The sequence below is a fragment of the Grammomys surdaster genome, unplaced genomic scaffold, assembly GCF_004785775.1.
Source record: "Grammomys surdaster isolate TR1022 unplaced genomic scaffold, NIH_TR_1.0 126176, whole genome shotgun sequence".
Lineage (NCBI taxonomy): Eukaryota > Metazoa > Chordata > Mammalia > Rodentia > Muridae > Grammomys > Grammomys surdaster.
In genome coordinates this window covers 6,596,693-6,603,508 of record NW_021620983.1, presented here as the reverse complement: position 1 = coordinate 6,603,508, position 6,816 = coordinate 6,596,693, and positions in this window count along the sequence as shown.

Genomic DNA, 6,816 nt, shown 5'->3' with positions numbered 1-6,816 from the left:
ACGATGTTGTGCCTTCAGCTGTGCCAGGGAGGAGCTCGAAGATCACCAGTAGCACCCTCCCAACAGAAAATGGCCAGGCGCTGGTAGTGACACTTTTGGAGATTGAACAGTAACCCAGACTCATCTAGAGAACCTCAAACTTCCAAAGCAGTTGCAGCCAGATACCATGGAGAGGCACTTTAGTAGCGTCTGGTAAGGCCAGGTGTGGGCTGTAGAGCGAGAAACACTTGAGGTTTGCTGGCAGGACTGCTAGCAGGCTTTTACAGGATCTTGGGATCCAAGCAAAAGAATCCCCATGGCCATAGGCAAAGGGGGAAGAGAGCTACTGGAAACCCCTTCCTTACTCCTCATAAGACTGCACACCAATGTGAAGGCCCTTGCCCCTCAGCTCAGGAGAATCCATTTTAAACAACAAAGAAGGCATCAAGGAAGCAGGTTAGGAATACCACAGGAGACGGAACCAGAGCCATGGGAAGGAGTTGGGGGGATTAGGCAGCTTAAAGAGTAGTCATTCAGAATGCCTCAGCTTCCACTCCTACACCTCATAAGCTCACCAATCTGCAGTAAAGTAAGTGATTGGCACACCCTGCCCTTCCACACACACACACACACACACACACACACACACACACACACACCAACCTACCTGCAAGAGAGGCTTTCTCGGAGAATTTGATTTCCCTGGTATTTACAGTTACAGTAAGATACAGTCCACTCCCCAGTAAGATTGACACAGGCCCCAAAGCCCCTTAGCAAAAGACAAGGAATGGCCAAATCTAAAGAGACAAAGCAATCGTGGTACCCATGCTCAGGTCTGACATGTATGTTCATTTTGCCAGACAGGCAATTTATAACATCTGTGATTTTCTGTAAGAGGCGACAGGAAAGTTACCCAATGTGCAGGACCAGATGGGTAATGTCAGTAGAGAGATGGAAACCGTAAGGATGGATTAGCCTGTCCATGATGGCCACCGCCTGTAATCTGCACTCCAGGCTAAGCTGGGCTGCGTTAGTAAGGCTGTTCCAACCCCTACCACCATGTAAAGATTAATTAAAGGGAAATGCTAGAATTCAGAGACATGGGGACAGAAAAGGTCTATGACACGAAGTCCAGAGAATTATAATAGATAGGAATTTAAGCAAAACAGAACAGGGGAGATGCATGAAGCAACGATGGCCAGGAGCTTTCCAGGTTAACAGGGAGCCTTGAATCCACAGGCAGCAGAGAGAACAACACAGAAGAATGAAGATTATTCCAGGTTGACTTTATAGAAGAGAGAACAGTGGTATATAACGTTGCAATTCCTAAAAATATGACTTCCGATCTCAGTCTCTCCACCCAATGGGATTTTTGTCCAAGAGTAAAAACAATAAAATGCATAAGATGCTTACACACACACACACACACACACACACGCAAAAAAAAAAAAAAATCCCTCCATTGCCAGGAGACGAGGAGAAGGTGGTGGTGGTAGTAGCAGTAGTAATAGTGGCTTAGAGAGAAGAAAATGCCAGAAGTAGATTATAATGATGGCTCCAACGTAATAACTGTACAATGTTTAGATGAATGAAGCCAAGCAAAGTTATTGACAGAAAGATGGAAAGAATAGTATAGATAGATATTCCTATGAAGAAGAGCTGTGTGATGTTATTTAAGGGTGTTTGGAGGTTATTTCTAAATGTACATGTTAAGCTGCTGGACAACCACTAGAAAATACTTTCTTTAAAATGCATACGGATAGAGGCTGCAAAGATACACTTCCCGCTCATCAGCAGGCCCCAGTGCGTTGCCAGTATCCATGCTGGGTGGCTCAGTGGCTCACTGGGAGCTTGTAAGTCCAGCTCCAGGGGATCTAACACCCTTCTCTGAGCCCCCAGGCACCTACACACATGTGCACATACACATACACTGATATAGATGCACATAACATTTTAAAATATAAAAATAATACAGAGGATAAGCCGAGAGCAGAACACTTGGGGTTCCACCTTACGTCCTGTGTTGCTGAGCCCCTTCCTCATCCCAAGCAGGGCTCTCTTTACACCCTTCCCACCCTCCTCAGTGGTGATAGCACCAGCAGAGAGCTGAGCACCAGCTGTGTCCCCCTACTTCCCGCCTGCCCTCTCTTCACAGCTGGTTGCCCCATATTCAATATGTATTTAAATGAAGGGAATGTATTTAAATCAGAAGGGAAAGCCTATCTGTTTAGTGTCACTATCCTGTTCCAAGTTAGTGAGTGCCTTAAGTTACACGTGTCACCTCTTAGCCTAGAGGACACCTGCCGCTGCTGGGGGCATTGGCTGTAGATAAGCCTCTGTGACTTTGTTCACCCAGGGTGACTCGCTCACTTTCCATACACATCCAATGACTATATGGCTACATAGCACTGTTACCCGATTGCTGCAGGCCATAAAAATAACCACTGTGTGTATCTTTGAATCCACACAGTACTATAAAGGAAGTAATTTTCTTCCTCTGTTTTATAGATGTGGAAATTGAGCAATAGACAGCAATAACTACCAGAGGTCAGACACTAGGTGGCAGCTCTAGAACATACCAAGGCAGCAGATGGGAGACTGGTAAGGCTTCCTCGGAGATGGCCCCTTAGCCACCTGTCAAAGTTCTTAAACACTTTAGTATAATTGATAATTGTACAAATAGGTGTGCTAGCCCTCTCTTGGAGTGAGAGGTGTAGAACCTGGGGGCTTAGGTCTAAGAGTCCGAATATAAGGAAAGCCTACTCAGTGGTCTGTGTGCACAGAATGGCTAGAACCCTTTAGTTGAAGGAGTTGGGACCTGAAACTCAAACAAGGTAGGACCTAGACTCAGAGACCATCCTGTGCCGTCTTTCCTCGACACTCTTCTGTGACAACCTTCCTTCTGGTTATCAGTCAGCCTCAGACATCTATCCCTACCAACCCTCTCCCACAGACTCACACCTGTTCGGCTGTGAGGTTCCCAGTGCTCACTGTCCACATTAGTATTTCCAAGATGTATAATCCCTGGGCTTCATGACACCCTGTCGCCTAAACAAACAAATCACAAGTGCATTCATGTCTGTTTAGCAGAAAGCCTGATGCTCTACCAGGCAGGGAGCAAGACAGGAAAGTCAGGACAGGAAATGGCTGAGGAATGTCACCTCGCTGCTATACGTTGCTTCCGATACTGCACTGGTGTCCTCATCCCCCCGTCTCTCGGAGTCTGTTCCCCAGGAAGGCAACTCAGTGTAATGAAAGGGGCTGGCTTTCCCAAACCTCAGCTGTTCGCCTCACAGGAAAGAAATAATGAGGCATTCAAGTTCCTCTCTTTGATTTGTGCATGTTGAATTTGTTATAGCAGAAGCCTGTGTTCAGACAAAGCTGCGCAGAGTGAAACAGAAGAGAGGCCACCGGCGAATGTGAGCACACCATGCCGTGTCTGTCCAGGGGAGGTGCAGGCAGGCTCATGCCCAGCCATAATTAGCCCTCCACTTGACTGGCACCTCGGGAGGCATGATGTGACAAGGCTCGTCACCCTCTGGCCTCAGGTTTCTTTGCATTCTGTGAAAGGCGCAGGGAGTTCCCACAGGTCTTAGGAGTCTCAGGGGAAACATCACTTTAACTCACTGCCTAACAAGGCTCACAGCTCAGGAGCCGAACACGTCAAACAGGATACAATCGACCTTCATCAGGAACAAAGGAAGAAAGAAACAAGTAATATTAATGTTAATAGTATCCATTTGCATAATTGCCTGATTGAAACATTTCTGTCTGAGGTGAATAAACACTTCTCGGTTCAGCCTGTGCTACCTAGCAAGCTTTAGCTAGCCACCCTCGTTCATTTTCATTAAAATCCCACTTCGGCCAATTACTCAGGAATAATACTCTCTCCCCAAGGCCTGCCTAGTCATTAGAGGGTATTGTCCCTCAGCTTGCCTGAATGTCCCTCAGCTGTCAGTGACACAGCCAGATGCTGGCGAAAGGTGATTTAAGTAATGGAGAATCTCTAAAGACCACTGTTTGCTTTTCTCTATGGGAGCAATTTTATGTAAATTAATATAAACTGCTGAAATAAATCACAAATTTGAAATGAAACAAACTCATGGCTTCATAAATAAACAAATGTATACACACATATTTATCGTGTTATTGACTGATGCAGGATTTGGTCCTATTATGTACAGGCGGAGAGCCTCCTCTTTCATCCCAATGGTAACGGTGATAACAACCTGATGATTACTAACAGTTAGTAAACCCTCCTAGCTGCATGTCACTAACATTGAAGACTTGAAACTACTCCTGAATATGTTTCAAAGAAATGGGGGGAGGGGTGGGCAGAACCCAAAAACCTGATGGTATCCATTTGCCCAAATCAGGTTGCTATTGAGATGACAGCCCTCATACTCTGGAAGAGGAATCGTCCAGATTCTCTTTATCTAAATGGAACACAGCAGTTGCCCCTAATTAGTTTCCTAATTGGCTACTTGTGGGGCTTGCTGGGTTGACAGCTCATTGGCTCCTGTGTCCTGTAGCTTTCCATCCAGAGAAGCCATGGGAGCCACCCCCATGGCCTACTCTGCAGCCTGTGAAAATTCCTCCTGGGTCTGAACGTGTGCATAGAGAGCCGGTCACACTAAGTCCTTTATGAGACTCAAGTAAAACTCAATGGAGTGAAAATTATCTAAACACAGCATTGTTCCCCCTTGATGCCGATTTGCAGTTGGTTGATTTTCATTGGTATTTTATAAATGTGTGAAGAATTTTTCTATTTGAGAGCAGTACAAGAGGAAATTGCCAGAAAAAGACAAGGTTAAAGAGGCTGGCAAGATGGCTTAGTTAGGAAAGTGTTTGCCATGCAAGCATGGCAGCCTAAGTTCTGACACTATGCCCATAAAAGTCCAGGCACAGGGGTGTGTGCTTGTAATCCCCCACATGGAGGAGATTGAAACAGGAGGGCCCCTGGTCCCTGGGGCTCACTGGCCACTGAGTCTTAATTGCTGAGCCAGAAGTTCAGTAAGAAAATTTCATCTCAAAAATAAGGTAGAGAGTGACTGAGAACGACCCCAAACATTGACTTCTGGACTACACAAACACACACATACATACACACCCCTGTATACATACAGATACACACTCTACACACACAAAAGAACTTTAAAAATAATTGTCATATGTGTGCATGCCATGGTACTTTTCAACATTTTTTTTTTTTGATATAGAATCTCACTGTAGCCCAGGCTGGCCTTGAATTCACTCTGTAGATAGGGCTGGTCTTGAACTCAATACACAATCCTCACTGGCCTCAAATTTGGCAATCTGGTTTCAGCCTCCTGAATGCTGGGATTATAGGCATGCAGCACCGTGCCCAGCTGCCTATTTTTATAACATAATTTGTCTTTCTTCTGGCCTTTCTGTTTGAAGAAGAATGATTTTGCCACACTCAGATTACCTTAGATAACACAAATAGTAATTGTGTGTACTTTATACCTCAAAAAGACAGAAGAAAGTTTTTAATGTTTTTCGCCACCAAGAATGTATAATTTCTCACCCAATCACGAAGTATAAATATACATTGAAACATTGATTGGTTCTCCATTAATATGAACACTTTTAAAGTTCTATATCAACTAAAAGTGAACTTGTTTTTAAAGAATCTACTAATAAATATTGAAAAGCAAGCATGGATAGTGTACCGTGACTAATATGGCTTCAAAGACGGAAGAAAAGTAAAGAATTACATGTGAAATTCTCTACTCAGTCAGCTTACACATCGGTGTTTACAGGCTCAGCAAGATGAATCAGTGGACCTGGGTGTCTTCACTCACCATTGAGCACATCCATCGTGCAGAAGAGAAAAGAAGCCACCATGGGAAGACAGGAGGCAGACGGAACACTCACAGCAAAACTAGGAAGGAATGGCTAGTCCAGTGTGTTGGAGCTTAAACAGAATGGGAGGGAACAGGCCATGAGGTTTAAATGCAGACATGAAGTATTCAGCAAATACAAAAACAGGGTTGTGATATCAGAACTGAGCCTTCTAGAAGATTAAGAACTGGAGCATGTCTGGGAACTCAGACCACACCTCATGGTTGTTGCACATCTACTAGGCTGGGCTGGGCTGGTCCATGCCTCTTGAACACGCAACGGGAAAAGATAGGACACTTAACTAGCAAGGGCAAGAGATGGATATTTGCCTTATAACGCAAAGCTGGATGGCTAAGAGTCGGAAGGAAAATAGTGTGGTCCTGGAATGGTGACCCTGGAGAACCCATAGGAGAAACGAAAATGGAGGGCAGGAAGTTGAGAGTGTCAGCAGTGTGGAAGAAGGGTTTCAGAGCGGGTTAGATACCATCATCAAGGGGAAGCCAGAGGAGGACCTCAAGTCTGAACATGAAGGCAGGAACTGAAGCAGAGGCCAGGGAGGAGTGCTGTCGTCTGGCTTGCTCCTCTGGCTTGTTCCGCTACCTTTTGTATACACTCCAGGACCACTCGCCTAGGGGTGGCACCGCCCACAGTGGGCTGGGCTCTTCTACTCAATCAGCAATCAGGGTAATGCCCCATAGGCTCCCCTACAGGCCAATTCGATGTGTCCTCAGTGAGAGTCCAGATGACTCTTGTGTCAAGCCGACAGAAAACTAAGTAGCACAATGTGCATCTGTTGTGTTTAATAAAAAAAGAAGATGCCTGAGATATGTTTGGTAGAGGGGCAGTATGGTGTGGGGGAAGGGGTGCCTCTGAGGGCCCATGTTGAAGCATCCCTTCTCCCTGAGGGACTAGTATGGAATAGAGTTTATTTAGGGCATGGGGAGGGGACGTGAGGGGGTAGTAAAGACAGAA